General features: G+C 47.2%; 1 protein-coding gene across 5 annotated transcripts in view; it reads left to right on the forward strand.

Annotated features, from left to right (window-relative positions):
* The window catches only part of PACSIN2 (protein kinase C and casein kinase substrate in neurons 2), a 135,065-nt gene that overhangs the window by 66,671 nt on the left and 43,458 nt on the right, over window positions 1-24,936 (forward strand). Inside the window, exon 1 of one of the 5 annotated variants that reach the window (XM_034987359.1) lies at window positions 20,856-21,189. The exons of the other annotated variants lie outside the window; for them this stretch is intronic. The gene's annotated coding sequence lies outside the window, so the exon portion shown is untranslated. Of the gene's footprint in view, window positions 1-20,855; window positions 21,190-24,936 lie in introns of those variants that run through there. 5 annotated transcript variants of the gene reach the window in all.

Genomic DNA, 24,936 nt, shown 5'->3' on the forward strand with positions numbered 1-24,936 from the left:
ACTTGTCTCTAGTCTTTGCTGTTATAAATATCACTGGGATGAACATTTTGTTCAAACTATTTTTTTCTTTGAGTTTATTTGCTTGGGGCATATTCCCCAGGGTGGGACTGCTGGGCCAGAGGTTATAACTCCCTTGTTATTTCCAGATTTTTCCATGAAGTCTATCAGCAATGTTAGAGTACATTGTCTTTTGCTATAGCCCTACCCAAACTGGCATTGTCCTTTTAATTTTTCTTATTTTTACAAGTTATTTCCCATTTTTTAAGGAAGTTTTGCTTCCCCCCCCCCGACATGGTAATTTGTTGTATCAGATTTGGCTAAGTTATGCTACAGTAACAAGTGAACCCCAAATCTCAGGCTTAACATAATAAAAATGTCTTACACTCTCTGCATATCCCTTGTGGGGTGTTGGGGGTGCAGTTCTACACAGTCACGTTGTGGCCAGGCCGATTCAGGAGATTTCCCTTTTCTGTAGCTACAACGTGATCCCCCAAATGGATGACAGGCAAGAGAGAGAGGGCCGGGTACTTTGAACAAGGTTTTCACTAGGTGTGTGGCCTGGCTTCGCAGATCGAACTTCTGTGAGCATTCCTGTCTGTGCCCTAGCCATCTTTTCTCCTGTGTGTGCATCTCTGACAACTTCTTTGTGCAGTGGATTAGGATCCTTGGTCTTCATATGAGTCCTTAATATATGCTCAGTAATAAGATCTTTATCAGTTGTGTTGAATTCATTTTTCTTTCTTTGCTTTTCACATTACATTTTATTGTGCAGAGGTTTAAGTAATTACATGAGTCTTGGGCACATCCATCTTTTTCTCGATCTTTTGTTTCTTTAATATCACAGGTTTATCATTTTCTCTCTCTTTTTTATTTTTTCTTTAAGTAGGCTGCATGCCCAGTGTGGGTCTTGAACTCATGACCCCGACATTAAGAGTCGCACACTATACTAACTGAGCCAGCTAGGTGCCCCTACAAGTTTATCATTTTCTTAAAGCCAGAGAATAAACTATTTCTTTGAGTTGCTTAAAATAGATTTTTATTTGCCTCCAAATGAGACTTCACCTCCTCCCACTATATGTCAGGTGGTTTTAATCTTGTTAATTTTGGTCCTTGGTGATACCTGTTTGTTCTGTAACATGAAAGAAATCTGAGCACAACAGTGCAACACCTCTTCATGATAAAAACACTCAACAAAGGACTAGAAGGGAGCTTTGTTGGGTTGATATAAGGCATGAATGAGAACCCATTGGGTTGGGAAAGGAAAGACTGGAAGGACAAGGATGTCTACTCTTACCACCTCTGTTCGCATTGCCCTGGAGGCTCTACCCAGGGCAGTGAAGCAAGAAAAAGAAATAAAAGGCATATAAATTGGAAAGGAAAAAATAAAACTCTCTCTGTTTGCAGATGGCAAGTCCTTGTATATAGAAAACCCTAAGGAATTCAGTAAAAAACTATTAGAACTGATATCTGTGTTCAACAGGGTTGCAGGATATTAAGATCCATACATAAAAATAATGGTATTACTATACACTAGCAATGAATATCCAAAGAAGTACAAGACTCATACACTGAAAACTGTAAAATGTTGTTGAGAGAAATTAAAAGTGACCTAAGTGGGCACCTGGGTGGCTCAGTTGGTTAAGCGACTGCGTTTGGCTCAGATCATGATCCTGGAGTCCCGGGATTGAGTCCTGCATCGGGCTCCCTGCTCAGCAGGGAGTCTGCTTCTCCCTCTGACCTTCCTCCTTCTCATGCTCTCTGTCTCTCATTCTCTCTCTCTCAAATAAATAAATAAAATCTTTAAAAAAAAAAAAAAAGTGACCTAAGTAAATGGAAAGCTATCCTACATCCATGGCCTGGAAGACTTGATGTGGTTAAGATGGCACCACTCCCCAAATTGATCTACAGATTCAGTGTAATTCCTACCAAAAATCTCAACTGCCTCCCTCCCCTTTTTTGGTTTGGTAGAAATTGACACACTGATTCTAAAATTCTTATGGAAATGTAAGGTACCCAGAATAGTCAAAATAATTTTGAAAAAGTAGAACAAAATTGGAGTACTCATACTTCCGAATTTCAAAAATTTCTACAAATCTATAGTATTTAAGACAGTGTGGTATTGGCACATAGGGTAGACATACAGATCAGTGGGGAGAATTGAGAGAACAGAGTTCAACTCTTATATTTATGTGGTCACTTGATTTTGGATGAGGGCACGAAGCCAATTCAATGGGGGAAAGAACAGTCTTTCAACAAATAGTTCCGGGACAACTTGGTATCTAGATATAAAAGAATGAATTTGGACCCCTACCTCATACCAAATATAAAATTTAGCTCTAAATGAATCAGAGACATCAATGGAAGAGCTAAATCTATAAAACTCTTAGAGGAAAGCAGGCACAGACCTTCCTCACTTTGGATTAGGCAGTGGTTTCTGAGATATGACACCAAAACACAAGGGAGAAAAATAGATAAATTGGACTTTATCAAAATTAGAAACTTTTTTTCTAAGGATGCTATGAAGAGAGTGAAAAGACAGCTCACAGAATAGAAGAAAATGTTTTCAAATCCTGTATCTGGTAAAGGACTTGTACCTAGAGCAAACATATAAAGAACTCCATTAACAACTCAGCAACGAGGTCGCCTGGGTGGCTCAGTCGGTTAAGCGTCTGCCTTGGGCTCCTGGGATTGAGCCCCGAATCAGGCTTCCTGCTCAGTGGGGAGTCTGCTTCTCCCTCTGTGCCACCCTGCCCCCCCCTCCGGCCCCGCTTGTGCATGCTTGCTCTCTCTCTCTTAAAAATAAATAAATCTTAAAAACAAACAAAAAACCCGCAGCAGTGAAAGGACAAATAATTAAAAGCTGGGCAAAGGATCTGAATAGACACTTCTCCAAAGATGGTACACAAATGGTCAAAAAGCACATTAGTCATTAGGGAAATGCCAGTCGAAACCACAGTGGGGTATTACTTCACCCACACTAGGATTGCTATAATAAAAAAAGGCAGCCACTGACTAGCGCTGGTGAGGATGTGGAGACATCAGAACCTCACCCACTGCTGGGGGGTGTAAGGAGGTGCAGCCACCTTGTTGAACAGTCTGGCTGACTGGTCGAAATAACTAACTTTCGAAAACAGTTCCTCAAAAACCTAGAGAGTTGTGATCTGACCCTGCAATTCCACTCCTAGATATCTACCTGAAAGTAATGAAGACCCGTGTCCACGTAAAGAGTAAATGCTCATAGCAGCATTTACAACAGCCCCAAAGTGGAAATAACCCAAATGCCCATCAGCTTGGTCCTGGAGAAACACATTGTGCTCCATCTGTATGATGGCACAGTATTTTGTGATAAAAAGGAACAAAGTACTGATATGTGCTACAGCATGAGTGGACCTCAAAACATGGTGCTGAGTGAAAGAGGCCAGTCACAAGAGATCACACACTGCAGGATTCCACTGATGGGAAATGTCCAGAATAGGCAAATCGGCAGAGACAGAAAGTAGGTGAGTGGTTTCCTGGGGCTGGAGGTGTGGGGATGGGGTGACTGCCAAAGGGTACAGAGTTTCTTTTTGGGGTGATGAGATGTTCTAAAATTGTGGTGATGGTTGCATAACTCTGAACACACTAAAAAAAAAATCATTGTGTATCCTTTAAATGGGTGAATTGTGTGAATTGTATCTCGATTTAAAAAAATAATAAACCAGCAAAATTTCAGCGACTTAAACCATTGCCCCTCCCACAACCTCTTCTGGCCAAATAATATCATTCCTTTGTATGTTCTTGAGTTGCATTTGGGTCTTTCTCATTTGTATAAACAAAACATTTTTTTGACCCTCCTAAGTTGTGACTTCAGGATTAAACACAAAGCCCCAAGGTGTGGGAGGAGGAGGCGGAGGCTGGGGTCACCAGCATGAAGGGAAGGGACTGGGAGGAGAGAAGACCAGGGCCTGGCAGGTGCCCCTCTCCAGGCCCTGCTAATCTCTCTGTCCTCAGTGTGGGGCTCACATTCTGGTGACACCACTTTGTACCTAACCCACTGACCTTGGTGACTCCTCGTCCGTCCGTGCCCCCCCCCCCCCCCCCGGTTCCCACATCTGTTCAAGGAGGAGTGGATATCAAAGAGTGCCTGCAGGGCTGTAGGCCCCCTGCATGTCACCTTCATTCTCACTACCAGGAGCCAGTGTCCTTCAGTCAGCAAACGGGTGTGCCTATTGACTCTCTGCTGTGCGGCTTCTGAGTTTCAAGGTGAAGAAGATAGGGCTTGCCCTTGAGCTGCTTACAGTCTAATAACTTACTCTGCAGTGCGTTTCCTTCCGTCCTTCTTGCATACAGATAAAAATCTGTTTTTGGAGTAAGCTGCTATCCGGATTACCAAGCAGTTAAGAAGGAATTTGAGTTTTTATGCCAGCACTCTTTCTTTCCATTTGGTGCTGCTTTTGACTATCATAGATGACTGTGTAATAGGTAACATGTGTTGGGCTGATCACAAGCATGGCCTCCTGGAGCCTCCTCGCCTCCAGAGGAGCTCCCCTGCTGCAGGCTGCACTCGTGCATGCACCAGGGGAGAAAGTCCCACTTGAGAAATCTGGTAATTGTGTCTGGTGGAGCATTCCCACATTCATTCATCAGTTTATCAAACGCCTGGTATCTACAGAGGCCACAAAAATGCAACCTCTAAGAAGTCAGGGGCTTTATCTTGGCTCACTGTGATCTCACGTAGGTCTCAAGATGTGTTTATTAGTTAAGGAGGGAGTGAGCAGAGGGGCTGACGGCAAGATGCAGTGACACTGTTTGTGCAGTGGCAGTGACAGTCCTTTGGTCCCCCCGGAACTGGGCAGGGCAGGGAATGGGCCTCTCTTTTAGTAGGTGGGGAAGCTGAGGCTGTGCAGGTAAAAGCCACAGTGAGCACTAGACTCGGCGCTCCTGCACATTGTCTCCTGCACATTCTAGTCCCACTCCAACCTGGAGAACAGCAGCGGTTCTGTTTCTCATCAGAGTGTTGCGCCGTGGGAGTGTGTCCTGGACCCGCTGCGGGTTGGCCCTGATGGGGACTGTGGGGAGGGGAGTAACTGGAGTCCGGCTAGGCCTGCCTGAAATAATTTTCAAATCTTGGGGCTCTTCCTGTACATTTTCTTGCACTGCTGTTTGTATTCTCACATTAATATCAGACTTGCAAATGTGTCATTTTTGTCCTTTTTAAAGTAACTTTTTTATTTTTAAACCTGTGGAGCATCAAGTCAATATTTAGCTTTGGGAAATGTTCAGCCCAAGCCTCCACGTTCCCAGGGTGCTTGCCAGCAGAGGGAGGTCTCACAAGTACGACTGCAAAAAATCAGTCCCAGGCACGGACCGTCAGCTGACATGTTTCCATTGCATAAGAAAAATGAGTTTAGGGGACATGGCTAAATGCTCTTTGCTCCAGCTCCTCCTTCAGTTGTGTGGGTGAACTCACAGCTGATGGGCCGGCCTGAGACCAGGTGACTTTGGGTTGCCTGCCTTTGCAGTCTCCGTAACCTGAGACTGTTTTTACTCGGAACAGGAAGAGCCAGAGGGGCTGAAAATGACCAGGGAGGGGTGGCCATCCACTTGTTTTCTTTGAGGAATTAGGATGTAAAAGGCACCAGGAGTAAAGCATAGTCATTTTAAGAGTTATCCAAATCTAGTATTTTGAAATACTAATTTCTCACATGGAAAAGTTTGTCACCCTCTAACCATCAAAATCTAGTTCAGACAGTACCTCCTCTCTCCCCTAGTCTTCCCTTCACCTGTGATCCTGTCTCATTTCTTTTCTTTTCTTTTTTTTTTTTTTAAGATTTATTTATTTTAGAGAGAGCCGGAAGGGCAGAGGGAGAGGGAGAGAGAATCTGAAGCAGCCTCTGCGTTGAGTGTAGAGCCCAATGTGGGGCTGGATCCCAGGACCCCGAGATCTTGACCTAAGCAGAAACCAAGAGTCAGCCGCTTAACAGACTGCGCCACCCAGGCACCCCATACTGTCTCATTCCTTGAGCACTTGTTTTGGGTTATACATAGATCAAAGGGCAGAACCCTGTCCCGTGGAATTCCTCACGGAGTAGAAAGACCCTATGGGAGCCTCACAGATGGCGTGTGGTGGGAGTGCTGACTCTTAACTCGGCCAGCCTGTTGGGAGGAGATGGTGGAGCCTAAAGGCTGGGGAATTGCCAGGTGGCCTGTCGGGGCCATGCCTGTCTGAACACCCTCTGCTCAGTCTGTGCATCCTCTGCTCTCCTCGACACACAGCACATACTCAGGGAGCCCTTCCTAGAGGAGGAACTTCCTTATCCACTTCTGAAGGCTGCTCTGGGACAGAACGGCGTATTTTAAGATTTGAGTTCACTTCCTGTAAGATAATTGGAAAGGAAAGGTCAAGCCTTTTAACACCTCCTTGCATATTCCAAAGGTGGAGGCTTTATTAAGCATTTTCGGCATCTGGGGCTTTCCTGTCTTCTTCATGCCAATTTTAAGAATAAAATAAACAGACACACCTTTCTCTGGATCCTTCAGAACCATCTCTGTTTTCGTTCTTAGGCCTTAGGAATGCACTGCTGAGTATTTGCGCCTCTTATCTTCTGCTTCTTGGTGAGGCCAGGAAACAGGTTAGAAGCTAAATCCCTAGTGCGGATTGAGAGTGAGGGATTTCAAGAGACCCTGCGTGTGCTCACCTGAAGTGACCACTTGCCATGCTTTGAAACCGTGTACACCCTGCTGGCACCACGTGGCATCAGTTCTTAGTGCTGTCAGTTTGAATCTAGCACTTAGCGAGATGGTTTTGTTTTACTTTGCACAAGTGTGGGCAGGGGGTGGTGAGGACATGATCTGGGGAAAGTCTGCTGGGTGAGAAGAGGGGAGCCTTCTGGAAGTGGGGGTCCAGGCCCACTCAAGCAGGGAGGAGAAGCTGCTCTGGCTTCATGTCTGTATAGCTGGTCCCAGACAGTGTGGGACCCTTGTTGGTGCTGGACTTTCCTGCCTCTTGGGGCTGCGTGGGGTCAGTGGAAAGGGTTTGGGGCCCCACGTCCCTGCTCCTTACCCACAGTGGACCTTGGACAAGTCTGGGTCGGCGGGGAGCACTGAGCTCGAGAAATGCAGGGCGCAGTTGCTGCCTGGGTACATGCTTGTAGAACCACTGAGCCCGAGAACCTGGGCAGGGGGGCAGGGAGGGACACTGGTGGGATGGAAGTTCAAAGAGTGAGGTCGTTTTGTTTTATGCTCAAGATTCTTTCAGAACGCCTGCGTCTTCGCTTCTGCTGCTGTCTGCCTGGTGGCAGCCACTGTCCCCTCTCACCGGGCAGCACTGCAGTGGCTGAATGGCCACTCCCCAGAGCGCCAGGCAGGCCTTCCTGCCTTCAGGCTCGAGCTTCCTTTTGCCACGTGCCTTCCCCCTGGAGGCCCTCATGGCCTTCAGCTTTGTCTCGGATGTCACCTGTTCAATGAGACCTTCTCTGGCCACTCAGCTTAAAAGCTCAGCCTCCTTTCCGCCTTCACCCTCATCCCTCTTCCTTGCTGTGTTTCTCCATATAGCAGCTACTCTGATTTAATCTTTGTCGGTCACTTGCACTAGAACGTAACTCCATGAGGATGGGGCTTTTCTTCTCCATACCATGTTGGATGCCCCAGCACCCAGAGCATAGTGTGACTGCAGGTACTGAAAGAATGGAAAGCAAACAGTAGGTGGGTAGTTACCATTGTATTCCCAAGGGATATGTGCTAATTCAATGAAAAGTAAAACCCCCTTTTGATGACTGCTTTTATTTAATAAAAAAGTCCTCTTCGTTTCTCGTTTTGACACAGAACGCATAATATCCATTTGCACTGCAAACTTTGAACCAGTGCCAGCCCCAGTCCATCCTGTGCTGTACTCCCAGGCTCCCCTTAGCATGTCCGAGTCTAAATAGAACTTGAAGATCACCTACTTTATGAACAAGAAAACTGAAGTCCCAAGGAGTCTTACACTGAGTCCAAGGTCATTCTGCTCCATCTCGTCAGATTTGCACCAGAGCCAGGAAGGGGAACCAACATTTATTTTTTGCCACATAGGAGACAGGCACATCCTTGTATTATCTAAGCTAATCCTCATTCAGAAGCCTGCAGAGTGCTCCTCATCATCCCTGTTTTGTGAGTGGTATATCAGAGGCACAGAGCAGTAATGTGATTTGCTGGGGCACATGGCTAAGAAGACTCAGATGGCTGGGTCAGTCCCCTTCCTAGCCAGTGCTCTTGGGGACATCCCTGGAGCCCCTCATGGGATGCACAGGGAATCTCCTCCTTAGCTCTGGTGGTGAGCACGTAGAGCATGCTCTCCAGATCCTCTGTGTGGTGCTGCTGTTGGTCAGGCACCTGTTTCCACTGGCTCAGTGTGTTCCAGTTTTCCTGCTGTGAGCATGTTCTCAGGTTGACCTTTGTCTCTGTGGGCAACACTTTCCCCTGCTCAAAGCTGATGTGTGTTTAAGAGGTTCTCCTGGGCTTTTGGTAACAGACTAAATTGAAATCTCAGTGATTATGGGGCTTGATGAATAATTTATGTTGTAAAAGATTTTAAAATTAGCCCTAAATAAGCAAAGTAAATTTTAAGAGATTGCCTAAGTGCAGTTAACTTCATTGAAACTGGTCACCAACTGGCAGCAAAGCTTTTTGCAAACAAGTTTTTCTGGTGCTTTGACTCCAGACAAAATTGTAGATGAGTGTGTAGTATGTCCAAAACAGGTCTTTGGGCACGTGGAAGAGTGGCAGTTTGCACAGGAGAATAATTATTTTCACACGAAAAAGAGAGAAGGGCTTATAGTGAGTAGGGTGGGGGGGCGGGGAACAGACTAGGAGGCAGGTCCTGGGCTAAGGAGGAATAACACAGATACCACAGGACTGAGGTTTCCTAGAAATTCCCTCCCTGGCTCCATTCTTCCTTCAGCGACTGTCTCTGGGGAGCTAAAGGTACTGCGACAGGCTCCAGGGTACCCCCAGGAGCTAACAGCCTGGTTGGGGAAATAGGGATATAACCAAATAATGGCACCTTAGAGAAACTGTACTGGGACAGTGGTGGGCAGAGGGTCATTGCTGTGGTTGGGGGTACTCCTCAGAGGACGTAACACTCAAACTGGGCCTTGCAGGGTGGGTAGGAGTTGACAAGGATGGGCAGTCTCAGGCAGCAGTGTCCTGCACCTGTGGTTATTCCGAGCCTGGTGGCCAGGCGGGTAGGGTAGACCAGTGCAGGGGCCTCCCAGGGCTGAGACCTGTGGGTTGATTCCATGTGCGGTCCCCAAAGGGTCTTGTGTGTGCAGCTGCCACATTAAAAGGTGTGTAACTAGTTAGGGGACATGCAGTGGGGATGGGGCCAAGAGGAGGAGGTGGGGGCATGCCCACAAGCGAAGAAGGGGAACCGTGGTCACGTACACAAAATGCCTTAAAAGGTTGTACATTAATGTTAGAAATTGTGCTGTAGTTCTTTACCACATTTACTAGTATTTGAGCACTCAGTATAGCACACTCTGGGGCCTCAGTTATGCTTTTTGAATTTATTCAATAATAAAGCCTTATTAAAAGGCTGAAGACAATTCTCTCATCATGAATATACATTTCTGTGCTCTTACCAGACTCTAAAACATATAAGGTCTTATTCATATCAAGTTGCTGGTAAAATTAGAGAAAATTTTCAAAGCTGCTTTTTACTTTCTTTGTCTCACATTTCTCCAATAGGGAAAAAGACTGGGAGACTGTCAAAGAACTGGCTGTTCTCATAAGTATTTGAGGAGAACAGTGTGAGTCATTGTAGCTCTTTGCTGGTATTTTAGTATCCGGTTTATTTTTAAAGAGTTTTGTGCAACTGGAGTTTCTTCCGTGGTTTCTGTTACCATGGCTCCATAATATTTCCTCAAATCTGCTTGTTCATCCTTTCACACACTTCAGCATCAAATTTACAATTCCTTAGAATCAGAATATTTTATTTATGATATCCAAGAATGTTTCTGCAGCTGCAATAGCATTTTGCTCCAAAGTGGAAAAGTTAGTTGTTTTTCCCTATCAGAGACATTGGGAAGAGAGAGGGTGTGGTTCTGTGAAGGATAGTGCAGTTAGTGGGGAGGTGGGTGGGGGCTCTTAGGAGGCTCCCACTGGTGGGCTAAGCAGAGGACCAGTGTCATCTGTGTGGAACCACTTGCCCTTTAGATCCCACAGTTGGGGATACAGGATGGGCAAGTTGCCATGTTTGCTTGGGACATGCGACCATTGGATGTTTTGGCCCAGACATCCAGTACACTCTTGGTTCTTGGTTCTCCTTCAGTGTGAGTGTATGTCCTCTCACTCTATTTATTCATTTATTTTTAGACTTGATTGAGGCTTCCACCCTGGGAAGGGCTCTTGTTTTTAAGAATCCGCAGTCAAGGGGCGCCTGGGTGGCTCAGTCATTAAGCGTCTGCCCTCGGCTCAGGTCATGATCCCAGGACACTGGGATCGAGCCCCGCATCGGGCTCCCTGCTCCATGGGAAGCCTGCTTCTCTCTCTCCCACCCCCTCTGCCTGTGTTGCCTTTCTCACTGTGTCTCTGTCAAATAAATAATAAAAAAATCTTAAAAAAAAAAAAAAAAAAAGAATCCACAGTCAAAAGAGAAACAGTGCTAGTCCTGGCAGTCAAATGCCCTCTTTTCCTGGCATTTAAGATTATTCAAGGAGACACTTTCCTGCATTTCATTGCTTTGAGAAATGTCTGTTTCTTAAAGGATTGTTCAGGATTTAAAAGAAAGTCCCAGAATAATATGGAATCATAGAGATAGTTTGTTTCCAATCTCTTAAAGTCTTTGCCCTCTTTGACTTTTTGGGGCTAACCACTTTTCCTCTGACACATAAATGTGGTATCAAACTAGGTTCTGGTAGGGTGCCTGGGTGGCTCAGTCTGTTAAGCGTCTGCCTTTGGCTCAGGTCGTGATCCCAGGGTCCTGGGATTGAGCCCCGCATCGGGCTCCCTGCTCAGTGGGGAGTCTGCTCCTCACTCTGCCTCTGCTCCCCCTGCTTATGCGCTCTCTCTCTCTCAAATAAATAAATGAAATCTTTTTTTAAAAAAAAAAACCCAACTAGGTTCTGGGTGTGTCTTTGAGGTTCATTATAGGGGGCAGTCTGGCCAAATGTTTTGAAATTCTATAAATATAAATGTTGACTCAATGATAGAGCAAGTCTTAATACTTGAGAATTTAAAGTGTGTTGTAACTAACTGGGCCTTTGGCTCCTAACACAGTTGCGTCCTCTGACTCAGAGAGGACCCCTTAACAAACAATAAAAACATACAAAACTGTGGCTTCAGGTACCCCGGGGGCTGCCCAGGAGGCTCCAGGTGGGAAGGTCTTCTAACTGAGTGACTATACAGACTGGCATTGTAGAAGAATTTACTTTTTAAGAATCACTGAAAAATTAAGTTTTGCTGTCAGCTCAAGAAACATTTTGTGGTTAATCATCTGAGTAGTCTTCTTTTCTTTCCTGTGTAATCCAGGAGATGTGAGTATGTGGCTTCATGAATGAAATTGTTAACAACAGAATGTTAAGATCTTACAGATCTTGTAGGTTGGTGGTGTTGGGAGGTGGGGCTGGATGAGAGAGGATGGTCAGGGAGACTCTGAGGACCTCTGGGAGCTGACCATGCAGTTACCTTAGGGAAGAGCATTCTGGGGAAAGGAAACAGCATGTGCAAAAGTCCTGAGGCAGAGATGAGCTCCGTGTGTTTGAGAAAGCGGGAAGATCACTGTGGCTGGAGCAGAACAGGGCCAGCCAGTGAGGGAGAGTGGAAGAGGGCAGGCGGGCAGGCAGGGGCCAGGTCGTGATGGGACTTGCAGCAAAGGCGAGGAGTTAGGGTTTAACTCTGAGTGTAATGGGTGTTGAGCAGGGAAGTGACATGGTTTAAGTATTTAAAAAGGTTGCCCCAGGGAGACTAGAAATTGAAAGGGTGGATTTTTTGATCTACCTAACATTGGGCTTCCCTAAGAAAACATTAAACTTCTGTTTGCGTTTTAACTTTGGAATTTTAGAGTTATTAATACCACCTGCATTCCTTGTATTTGGGATTCTGTGAAGTTTTCTGGGCTCTTCTTGAAGAGAGGTATTGTGTAAGTAAATAACACTGGTGGTTAACAGTAGTAATACCAAAATGATTCTGCATAGTCCTGTCAATTTAAAAATGTCCCTATTAATAGTGTATAACATTGTTCTCAGCCCAGCCAGCAGCTGGAAGATTACAAGTTATGAGAAACTCATCAAGTTTAAACCACATGGGGATTTTTGTGTAGAAATGTGACCCCAGTTCCGCCTTCCTCCCTTCACTGTTCCTGTTTCAAGGTGGGCACCCGGCCATGCTGTCTGGTCCTCCAAAGACTGGGTGCTCTCACTGACGCCGACTGGCCTGGGCTCCCTTCCTGCCCCTCCCCCGCCCCACCCCCGTCCTTCTCTAAGGATTCCTCTGTCTGGGGCACCTTGCCCTTACCCTTGTGCACCTGCCTCATTCTCACGGGCTCCTCAGGACTCCGCTCGTGGCCCTGGGCAGCCGCTGTGCGGTTCTGGGCTTCCTCAGACCCCAGTGGAGAGCAGCTACGTATGCTCGTGACTGAGGTATTGCATCCGCCAACAAGGCCAAGGAGGAATCGTCAGTATCCGTTTTCCCTTCTGGGTGTGAAGAGACCGAGGCTCGCAGAGTTTAAGTAACGTGCTCATGGTTATCTAGCTGGTGTGTGGCAGAGCTGTAGGCGTGCTTAGTTCATTCCCCCTCTCACATATCTCTGCCCTGTTTATGCTGGGCTCCATGCCCAGCTCTGGGGTACATCTGTGAGCAAGGCAGGCAGGGGGTATGGGTTTGTCTCCCCCAGCACCCTAAGCTGTTGGAGCAGGCATGCTTCCAGAACAGGACTCCTGCACAGATGCTCAGTGAATGCCGAATGAGTGAGTGCGTGCACGCATGCATGCCTGTTGACATTGTACCCTTATTGGAGTCCCAGCTGGAGTGTTGTCCCTGTTATGCCCCCAGAGTCATGCTCATGTCATTCGCCTCTGCCTGTTCTCGGAGTTTGCCATTGCCATGTCTCACCAGGGAGACAGTGTGGCCTGGCAGCTAAGGGGCAGGCTCTGGGGTACCTGGCCCGAGTTTGAGTCCCAGCTCCGCCACCTGCTACCTGTGTGGCTTTGGTCAAGTTATTGGAACACTGTGTACCTCATTTCTTCATCTGTAAAATGGGGATGAGAGTAGTAGCTGCCTCATAGGGCTGTTCTGAGAATGAACGGTGCCTCGTACCTAGGAAGCACTGAATAAATAATGACCGTTATTGTGAATTCTGTTGTCTGGTGGGGACAAGACCAGTTGAGCCCCACTCAACTCTGAGGGCACTGTCAACCCCCCACTACTCTTAGCATGGTGTCTGGCACTGGATCAGGGCCTAGTACATGTCAGATGAGGGAATGTCCAGGGAAGAGTTCCACCCACATGGGGCATCTGGGGGCTGTGGGGGGCCCTGACCCCATGAGACCCTTGCGAGGAACAGGACTGCTGGGACTATGGTCAGCTTTTGGTCCTGTTGTCCTGGCCTTTTCTCCTGCCTGTCCCAAGTTTGACAGCTTCCCCTGACTTGTCCTCCTCCACTTTTCCCTTCTACCCATTGTGTCCCTATCAGACTTGATCTTATGTCCAGTAAATTATTAAATCAGCTCAAGTGTTGCGTTACCCTCAGTAACTGAAATGACCACTCATCACCCCCCTTTGCTCAAATGCATCTGTTAAGTTCTTTGCTGCATCTACTGTAGCCTCAGTAGTGATGTTTCTAAATTTATTAATTTCATTTGCTTAATATTTTCGTGCTTTTAGTCAAGGAAGTACATGCAAATACATTTAACTTGCAAAGAATATAATAGACCAGGAACTTGAGTATTAGTTCACATTAAAGTCTTGAAGCTAATCTAACTTCTCATTAGAAGCCACTATATTGTACATGTGTCATCTGTCTCTAAGAATAGGAATATCAGTAAAAAAATAAAGTGTACTAATTTCAGGGATAAATTTACTTTCGGATTTGAACTGTCAGAAACTTACATTTTGTAATGTTTAAATTTTCCCCTTGATTGAAACTAAACTGAGAGATTGAATAATCCAAACCATGAAAGTGTTTTGTTTTTTATCAACATGCTCTTTATTCTTTTAAGGTGACCTACTTGCCCGTCAAAGGATTGGCAAGATGTCCCCAGCCACGTGGCCAGTGTGCACTCCATTCTAGAAGGTGGACAGGCTAACCTTACGAGAAAACCTTGAGGAATCGCTTGTGGGATTCAGAGGTGCTCTCTCTTCGCCTGCAGTTCCGACGCAGGATGAAGCCCTTGGCAGGCACCGTGCTCCCACCTGATGCTCCCCAATCTCCTGGCCACCCCCCCCCAAGTTGTCACTGTGCCTGACCAGTGGCAGGGGGTCTTCATCTAGGAGCCTGGGACATAGGGTCAGAGTGCCTGTCACAGCGTATGTGACAGGCATGCCTCTTTTTACTCATTTTGTCAAATGCACATGTTAATTGCTGTCAGCTTTCCCTTTATATAAACTTTAGCATTCCTATGTGCAGACCTCACTGCGCAGGTGACATCCTGTGTCCCCAACCCTGTGCAGTGACTCCTGTGATGTGGACATGCTCCGGAAGCAAGGGCTCTGTGTTGACTGAGGCGTGTTTTGCAGTGAGCCCCTGAGAACAAATTCAAGCTGGACTTTGGGGTCCCGGTGAGAATGTCCTCACAGGGTGGCTGTGAGGCTCAGATCTGATAAAGAAGGAAAGCACTTTGTAGCCGTGAAGGTCACTGCAGGCACATACTCTTACAATGACTTGGCTTTAATCCACTTGAGTTCTCCCACAATCTCTTGCCAATAGGAGGCTCTTGTGAAACATTTTAAGCTCAGAAAAATTTAAGAGTTGAATTCCACACTCTTTAGTGTGGGTAGTGGGATGCTAAGAAGTTGCCCAAGGTCCCAGCTGTTTAATGGCAAATATGGGCTGAGTCTTCCAAACATTGGCCCCTAGAGCCCTCAGTAAGAGTAGAAAATGGCTTCTAAATCATCAAAAATTAAGTTATGTTCCGTACAGTTTTGTTGGGTTTATGTGGGGCATGTGAATACATGTGTGTGTGTGTGTATGTGTTTTGGCATTCCTGGCAGGGTGTACCCAGCGATTCCCTGAACCACACTGATTAACCACCACCACCGCCACTGCCTCCATTCTTGCCTCTTGAGGGGAACCGTGTTCAGACATTCACACTGTCCCACCAGTTTAAAGGACACTGGTCCACCAGAATATCCATGTGCGGGTAACTGGCGTCCACGTTAGTTTGAATAGAGTGAGTCCTGAACCCTCTGAATATTTTATTCATTAAAGGCATTTCCTACTTAAAATTTTGTAAATGTTTCTTTACTTGAAGTTTCTTGAAAAGAAACAAACAAGAACCCCAACTAATCTGATTTCTGTATTTAGGCAGTGAGACAGGAGAAGCTAGCGGCTCACCTGTCCCCACCACAGCCGAAGCCTCCTTTCCGTGTGAGCTCGCTCTTTGATTGTCCCTTTTCCGTCCATTTCTTATTCATGTGCAGTACTCTGAAATATTCACGTGAATACCTCCTAAAATATTCTGATTCACCGTGTGAAACAGATAGGACCCCCACAGGCAGCAGCATTTTTTGCCAAGGTGTGTCTTGGGGTCATCCTTTCTCACGGGCGTGTGATCTACCCCTGAAATGTAGATGGAGGAGTCCAGATTGAAATCTCGCTTTTTAAACTGTAGCCGGGAGGTTCCCCAGCTGTCCTGAGAGTGCATGAGCCTGATGACGCAGCAGGACAGAAGTGGGACGTGCCCCGTCGTGGCTCTGACTAGGAAAGACCCAAACCCTGAGGATGGGCTGTGAGGGCCTGGGCAGTCGTGTGGGGCCACAAAGTGACTTTACGTGGCCGTCAGGAGCGACAGGAAGACCGCCCGGACAGCCGGGGAAATGCTTGCTATGCCGCTGAGAAAGAGCGGACCGCAGGATGGCTCGCGGGCCGTGAGGGCAGCGAAGGCAGACCTCAGATGGCAGGGGAGAGAAGCCTGAGTAATGAGAGCGAGGGTTGGTGGCCAGGGCCCGGCCACGAGGAGCCCTGGGTGATTCGGACAGCCCTGTGCCAGCCAAGGGAGGGGGCGGTGGGGCGGACCCCGGGGTGGGCTCAGCGGTGCGCAGCTAAGGGAAGGACCCTCGCAGCCGGGGCTGTGCTGAACCACAGTGGTGCCAGCTTTCATACTGTGGGAGAGCTTGCCTGTTTTCCTCGACCCTTCCCAACGTGACTTTCTTTGTGGGAGGAAAAGGGCTGCTCCATGGCATTGACTAAAACAAAATAAGATGTGCCTTCCCCCACGCCGTCTCTCTTCCCAACCGTGATACTCCGGAGGCTGGGCCCTGTTTACTTTGAGTGAAGCAGCTGTGTGTCCCTGGCTGTGTGTCCCGTGGAGTTCCTGAGATTCCCCTTCTTCTCACTAGCACTCTCTTTAGTTTGCAGCAGGTCGGTCGGTGCCCTGGAGGGCTTGGACCCCTCTGCTAGTTTCAGGGATGGTTTCCACGGCCATCCCAAGTTGTCTGCTCACAGATACTGTTTTAATCTCTGGAAGCACCTTTCAGTGTGTTCAGCCCACCCTGCTCACCCTGGTGGGTGTTTCTGGAGGACCCTCCCCTCCCTGCCCCGGCCTGTGACTTGCCAAGCCGTGGGCCTCAGTGTCCCTCCCCAGAGGGGACAGCCTTTAAAACCAAGCATCCTGCAATGCGCAAGCAGCTTTCCGTTGCTGAAGTCAACACACTACACAGTGTTCCGGAGATATAAGTCACTTTATTTGCTGATCTCTCTCTCTTCCTTTGAGGACTGTTCACTTGTCCAGATGAAATCACTGGAAACAAAATAGGCTGTGCCAGATATTAAGCTATTCAAAAAAAGTGTTCCTGCTTTGTTAATGGTGCAAAGCAGTGTATGCCCTCAGACTTTGCTCCCTGAGCGCCTACTACATGGGAGGGGGTCAGAGAGCTAGAGAGAAGCAAGAGACCCTGTCCTTTCTCACAAGGGACTGACTGGACACAAAGGAAAAGCCCGAGCCAAAGCTGGAGGCAGAGAGGACCTAGGAGCCTGTGGTTAGGCCCAGGGGCTGAGCAGCAGAAGGGCTTCCTGTGTGGCTGGCCGTAGTCAGTTGGGAACTGAGCCACACACACACCCTCCCCCGCCCCCTACTATGGTTGTAAACCCATTTGGTGGACGCCTAACTGTTTTTTAATACCAGTGGGATCAGACTCCTGTACCACGCTGCACCCACTGTTCCCATTTGATAGGTGGGAACATCTTTTGTGTCTGTACACACAGTTCCCTTCCTTCTCTCTCTCCTGGCAGCCCCCGTTCCCTGGAGAAGTGTACCGGCATCTTTGATTCTTGATGGACAGTGAGTAGTTTTCAGTGTTCTTTCTTTTTGTTGCTATTACAGATAATACCACAGTGAGTACCTACATTTGACTCTTGGATGAATTCATCTGTAGGATAAAGTTTCAGAGGAAACAGTTGGGTCAAAGGCTAGGTGTTTCTCTTTTGTTAAATACACCACACATTGAGAGGCGTGTGAGAACATGGAAGGACAAACCTGAAGTGACCGTGCATACATTGCATGGTTTCCAAGAGCATATCTTATAGGCACTTAAGGCTCAAAGTTTTGAACCAGTAGCTCAGACAGAGGGATCTGAGTTACCATGCAGCTTATCAATGGTGCCAGGTCATCCTGCCGATTCCTCAGGCAAGCACCTGGGCTCCCACCCTGCTGGGTGCTGGGATGGGCCCAGCACTCAATGGGATCTTTGCCTTTGCCCTCCCTCTTCTGGAAAAGCCTCTTTCCTGTCCTTCACATGCCCGCTTGCCCTCACACTGCAGCTGTTTGTACTTCACTGTGTGTCAGCCTGCCCTATTAGGGTGTCAGCTCCAGGCGGGCTGGGACTGCGTCTGTCATTCACTGCTCCATCCTGGGGACCTAGCCACCGTGTTTTAATCTCACACAGTAGGTACTCAGTAGGTACTCAAACATCAGTTTGTAGAATGAACCGGCAAATTTGCCCCACCCCCCCTTTTTTTTAAGATTTTATTTATTTGACAGAGAGAGACACAGCGAGAGAGGGAACACAAGCAGGGGGAGTGGGAGAGGGAGAAGCAGGCTTCCCGTGGAGCAGGGAGCCCACTGCGGGGCTCGATCCCAGGACCCTGGGATCATAACCTGAGCCGAAGGCAGACGCTTAACAACTGAGCCACCCAGGCACCCCAAATTTGCCCCTTACTTAAGGAATGATCCTCCCCTCACTCTGGGCCAGACAGTGGCTTGGAAGAAATTCTGGCCACTTCCCATTGTGGATAATGAAGAAACCAACCTTAGGTCCAGCGTGTGCTCAGGGCGAGGCCTGCAGGGCAGCACAGAGCCAGGTCAGTGTTGGCGGGGAAGGGGCAGCAGTGAGGACAGCTTCCTTCTGCAGTTACGGAGGACTACAGAGGGCTTTCCCCCCAAGGCTGGCCAACTCTCAGGGGAGACAGCAACATGGTGCCTTCGCTCTGAATGTCCTTGCTTTAGAGTAATATAGCCTTTGGCCTAATGACCCATTCTGTTTGTTCTTTCTGGAACAAATTAAGGGCATTAAGAGGAGCTAGTTGTACTTATGTAATTTGTACTTTTTGTTTACTTGATACCTGTTATCAGACCCAGAGGGGAAGAACGTTATGCCATTTCCCAGCCAGGGCCAAGGGCACCTTGGCAACCTCTATTAACCTCTGAGACTCTGCATACCCTTTTAGGAATAGCTGTGACTCACCAGTGTTTATGTACCTCAGTGGCAGAAGTCACTGGAATCCAGAGATCTGGAAGTCTTTTCCTCTGCCTCATTCCTGGATTCCAGGATTCCCAGATTCCTGTCAAGTGCCTCCTAGAATGTGCGCTCAGCAAACATCTATTGAGGGCCTACTGTGTACCCAGGACACGCAAGGAGGACCACGACTGTGCATTTCAGGAGGGTGGGGAGGAAAGGGGGTGATGATTTGTACACTTAGGATTTCCTAGCTCTCAAGCCTCAAGCTTGCTGCTCATACACCTTCGATGGGCGGACAAGGTCCCAGGCAGAAGCGTGCTGTCCCTGCTCTTGAGCATCTGGAACATCAGGGTCTCCGAGGGGAGCCAGCCTGAGCGACTGCACACTGTCGTACTGACGACCAGCAGTTCACTGAGTGGCCGCAGCAGAAACGCCTTCGTCCCAGAGCCCTCGGAAAGAGAGCGGGGAAAGGCTGCAAGTGCTGTTCCTTTTGCACTCCCTCGGATCTTTGTCGAGCACCTTCTCTGTGCAGCACTTGGTGTGCGAGACCTGAGTGGGAAGCCAGCGGCACTCTAGGAGCCCCCTGGCCCCTCCCAGCCCACAGGACCTCTTGGTGGCTCTTTCTGTCCCTTAACCAGCCTCTTGCTCCATCTTTCTCTCCTCCTGTGTTCTGTGATAGGAAATGCCTATGGCCTTAGCATCCAGGTCACGAGCTTCATCCTTAATCTTGTCATTCTGTTATCTAGACTGTCCATCAAAATGTTTATTTTGGTAACAAGGTTCCTAAAAATCAAGAAAAATATCTTTACTCATTTCCTGATTTCTCCTTTTTCATAGCTCATTCCTGTTTTATGGGTACAATAACCCTCGACTTTCTGGGAGAAGTCTTAAGAGTTTATTAGAATTTCTCTCTTGTTCCCTGAAGTATTGATTGTGTTTTCCCTAGAGATCAGCTCCAAATAAAAGTTGCCCTGTTGATCTTGGTCCTTTTGTGGTTTGGGTTTTTATTTCATTATTATTTATTTCATGATTGTGAAGATCCTTGGTTATCAGTTCATGTTTATCAAAGAAGAACAGGACTGATGTGTAGGAAGCTGTTCCGGGTTCTTAGACTGTATTTCTGTGAGAGGCTGGGCATGGCCCCAGGTGGGCTCCCTGAAGGGAGTCTAGGCTTGCTGGTCACAAATGCAGTTTTAAAAATTACTGTGATTGCCCCTCAGCATCCCCCCCAGCCCCCCAGCCCCCCACCCCTAGCATTTCTCAGCCCCAGGCTTGGCACTCCTACCCCAGGGAGGCTCACTCCCACCCTGGCGTTAGGGATGGTATTTCCTTGGTCTTCTCCCGGCCCAGGCCTGTCTGTGTGCTTCTGGCATGTCCACCAGTCTGCTGCTGTACCGCTGAGTTGTTAGGTTCCTTCTTGTCGGCCCAGTGGACCCCTGGGGGGAGGGAAGGAGAGATGTGTGCCTCTCTTGAACTGGCTGCTCTATTGTGATTTGGGGGAAGAAAGAAAGCGAGAGGCAATCCATGGTGAACATATTTTCTTGGCTTTGTTTTTTCCCATCGTGATGGGAAGGAATCAAGAATCACTCAACATACACTACCTTGTCCTAAAGGTTCATTTCAGAATCTGTTGTTTGGAATTCACATGGCATTTTCCTGTCACCAGGTTAGAGAGTGTAAAAGCCTGTTCTGGTGTGTTTGGCACACGGCGTACCCCATGAGGAAGATGGGGACTGGGAGTATGTACAGCCTTTGTTCAGAGTTAATGGAACTCATTCAGCGTTACAGTTGAGTATTGTAGTTCAGTGTCTTCAGAAAGAAAGAATCTGTCAACTACGGGGTGCTAGACAGTGTGACACAGACTAAAGCAGTGCTAGCTTCTTTCCCTGTCCTCAGAAAGACAGTCCTAGCGCATTTGTCAGTCACTTCGTACTTTTCCAGAGTTCTCCCACATCTGTGATCTCCCCTGAGCCTCTTCATACCTCGAGAGGTAAGGGTGCCAGGGGTGTCCCTGCCGTACAGAGGAGGACAGGGCTCTCGGGACAGATGATTGACGTCACAGAGGTGGAGCCGACATGCGTTTTCCACTCACTGCCACCTGCCTTCCCAGGAACTTCACCATCCCACTGAGAAGCACCCAGCTCATTAATAAATATGCATTATGTGTTTTTGGCATCGATAGACCTATTTCAGGAATATTCAGTACCATTTGGCGTTAGAGACCAGCTTATTCCACAACATGTCTCCAGGCTTAGCAGTGGTTCAGGCTGGCTCAAGACCCTGAATGAAGGAAGCAAGCAGAACCAGGAAATTTGCCTGACCTGATCTCCTTTGAAGGAACAGGTTTGTGGGTTCTCTTGTTATCCTTAGAAGCCTCAATTTCCCCGACTTAACACATTTCTTTAGCCCAGAGGGAGCTAAAACCAGATTCATTTTTATGGTTAGAGACGTTTGTGTGTGAAAAAAAATTCTGAGTAATATTCCCTGACAGTCTGAGGACCTTTGGGGATGTTTTGGACATCACTATTAATAAGACAGCCCTGAGAATCAAGCCCCCTTTCTGAGCGAGCGGCGTCCCTTCAAGCGGGGTTTCCAGACCTGAGATTAACCTGGGGCCAGATGAGCAGAGTCCTGCTGCGGTTGGGTACGTGGAATCGGATGGTCTGGCTTGCGTCCTGGCCTAGCGTGTACAGCCTGTGGGCCCTTGACCAGTGGTTTGAATTGTTGGGACCTCAGTTGCCCTCCTGTTCATCTTTTGCAGAGTTTTTGAGGGGTAAAAATCTGTCCAAAGGTCACATAGACCACCTGGTGGTGCTAAGAGGTGCTTGGTGCGGGCGCCTGGGTGGCTCAGTTGGTTGGGCGACTGCCTTCGGCTCAGGTCATGATCCTGGAGTCCTGGGATCGAGTCCCGCATCGGGCTCCCTGCTCAGCAGGGAGTCTGCTTCTCCCTCTGACCCTCCCCCTCTCATGTGCTCTCTCTCTCATTCTCTCTGTCAAATAAATAAATAAAATCTTAAAAAAAAAAAAAAAGGTGCTTGGTGCACGGGAGCAGCTGTGTTACTGGTTTATTCCTACGTGGGCTCCCAGGTGGAACAGCAGACCCACATCTGATTAAAAGCTTGCTTTATTTGACACAGGCATGGCCGCCTTCAGCCAAGAGGCTACTTAGGGGGTATCGTTCCGTCCTTAGTTATTGAACAGCTGTGTGGTACCATTAGGCAGCTCTTGTAGTTCCTTCCTTGGTGGCCTTGGTTTCCCTGGGGGACTGAGCCTTGTTGCTGGGGTATGGCCTGGTCTACAACTGGTTCCCACTCAGGAGGGGGCACACTCAAGTGAGTGTCCACACATTAGAACAGAGCACCCGTGTTTGGCTGGACATTAGGGGGCTTTGTGCAGGAAGCTCATTTGCCCTTAGAGCACAGGCCGTACCCTGTGCCCTCTTCTCTTACCTTAGAGTTATTTGTCTGCAGCTCTAGGTGCCTTAGTCCATGTGTTCCCCCCCGCCCCCCCTTGCTTTAAGGAGGGAATGAAGTGATCCAGGAAAGAAGCATGCCTTGCACTGTCCATGAGTGATGGAACTATGGATGGTCCTTCTTCCTGTTCTTCCTTTCTCTGCCAAACTCTCTTCTTGAGTTCTCAATGGGAACATGGGTTATTTTTGTTTTTCTAAATTGCAAATACATTAAAAAAAAAAAAAGATACCCAAGCTGATTGGTTCACTGAGACCCCCTTAACATGAGGGTATTGGCACTTTTTCTTGTCTTGTGTGAATATGTAGAGCAGACATTATGAGATTTTATTTTGATTGTCATCAAGCATTTATTACCAATTCACTAAATTTTTTTATTTTTAAAAGATTTTATTCACTTTATTTTTTTAAAAGATTTTATTTATTTGTCAGAGAGGGCACAAGCAGGGAGAGCAGCAGGCAGAGGGAGAAGCAACCTCCCTCTCTGAGCAGGGAGACCCCTCCCACCCCACCCCCCACCGCCCCGACATGGGGCTCAATCCCAGGACCCTGGGATCATGACCTGAGCTGAAGGCAGATGCTTAACTGAACTGAGCCACCCAGGCATCCCTATTTTTTTTTTCTAAGATTTTATTTATTTATTTGGGAGAGAGAGAGACAGAGATAGCAAGAGAGAGCACGAGCAGGGAGGAGAGGGAGAAGAAGGCTCCCCGCCGAGCAGGGAGCCCAACACGGGGTTCCATCCCAGGACCCTGGGATCATGACCTGAGCCAAAGGCAGATTCCTAACTGACTGAGCCACCCAGGTGCCCCCCAATTTCACTGTATTAACAGCACTAAAAAGGCAACAAATATTTCCTCTGTTTGCATTTGACAAATTTAATATTTGGGTCTTTCCTGAAGATTTTCCCACTAGTCTAGTCCAGTTTAGCTATTTTCAGTTTCATTTAAAAGAAACTGAGGCCTAGTTCATGGGCTATTTGTATTCCCAGCACTAGCTCAGTTCTTGAAACTTAGACCTTTGTTGAAAGAATGAATCCGGCTCACCATGAGCAGCTGACAATGGCAGGTTGTCCCCTCTTTCCAATTTTAAATTCACATAAGACCATTGTCACTGAGCCAATAATTTCTGGCCTCCTTTCTTCCCGTCTCCTCCATCTCTGAGCCTGGGTATGGCTGGTGTGACTCGGGAGGTCATTTGGGTCCAGGAAAAGTGGCTGATGATTGTGCCACAAATTCTGGTCGTAAAAGAACAAATCTCACTGTTTTTCGGGAGGACGTTTCTTGTGTGAGCCTTGAAGGCTGGGAGCTGATTCTGTTACTTTTGTAAAATCACCAGTCACGGATTTCCTTGGTCTCCCTTGACCCATCTTGACCACCCTCCCCACTTACGGATAGGAAGCTCTTCTCATGGGCGCCCATGCAGAGCCCATCTGCCTGTAAGTCCCTTTCTAACTTGTCCCATACCCTATGGAGGAGAGCACTCTCATTCTTGCTTTCCTGGTATTTTCATAGCAGTTTACTCAAAATACCCACAAACTGCTCATTATGTGTCATGTACTATAATAGGAAGAACTTGCATTTTAGAACCACAGAACCTGGTCTTGAGTCATGATCTCACCGTTTATCACCGTTTAAAACCTTCAACAAGTTACTTGACCTTCAGTTTCTCATCTGTGAAAAGGGAGTAAGAATACCTACCTCATGGGACTATTATGAAAAATGAATGAGATTGTGGAATATAGCTAAAATTTGCACCTGGAGGGAAATTTATAGCTTTAAATGCACTTATGAGAAAAGAAGACAGGGCAGAAAAGTAATGAGCTATGTATGCTTCCATGTCCAGAGTTAGAGAAAGAACAACTTGAAGCCAAAGGTGGTAGAAGGAAAGAAATTAATAAAGGGAAAAAATCAAGGAAAAAGAAGACAAATATTCAATAGACACTTGAAAGAAAGCAAACTAAAAGTGCATTCTTTGAAAAATAAAAATACAAATTGATAAATCTCTGATGAGACTGATCAAGACAAAAGGCACCAAAACCTAATGTCAAGAATGAAAAGGGGGCACGACTACGGGTCTCCCTCAGTCTTTAAAATGATCTTAGGAGGGGCACCTGGGTGGCTCAGTCAGTTAAGCGTCTGCCTTCAGCTCATGTCATGATCCCGGGGTCCTGGGATCGAGCCCCGCATCGGGCTCCTTGCTCGGCAGGGAGTCTGCTTCTCGCTCTCCCTCTGCCTGCCGCTTCCCCTGCTTGTGCTCTCTCTCTCTCTCTCTACGTGTCAAATAAATAAATAAAACCTTAAAAAAAAAAACTTAAAAAATAAATAAAACGATCTTAGGAGAATAGTATGAACAATTTTATGCCAATAAATTTGAAAAAAAAAATCACCTGGATTCCCTGGAAAACCACAACTGTACAAAATCAACACACAAAGAAATAGAAAATACATGAATGGTCTTTTCCCTAGTAACCAGAATCTGTGATTAAAAGTGCTTAAAGGAAGCTCCAGGCCCAGGTGACTTCACTGACAAATTCTGCCAAACATTTAAGGAAAAATTAAGCTAATCTTTTTTTTTTTTTTTAAAGATTTTATTTATTTATTTGAGAGAGAGAGAATGAG

Source organism: Mirounga leonina, unplaced genomic scaffold (genome assembly GCF_011800145.1).
Source record: "Mirounga leonina isolate KUSES-001 unplaced genomic scaffold, KU_Mleo_1.0 Mir_418, whole genome shotgun sequence".
Taxonomy (NCBI): Eukaryota; Metazoa; Chordata; class Mammalia; order Carnivora; family Phocidae; genus Mirounga; species Mirounga leonina.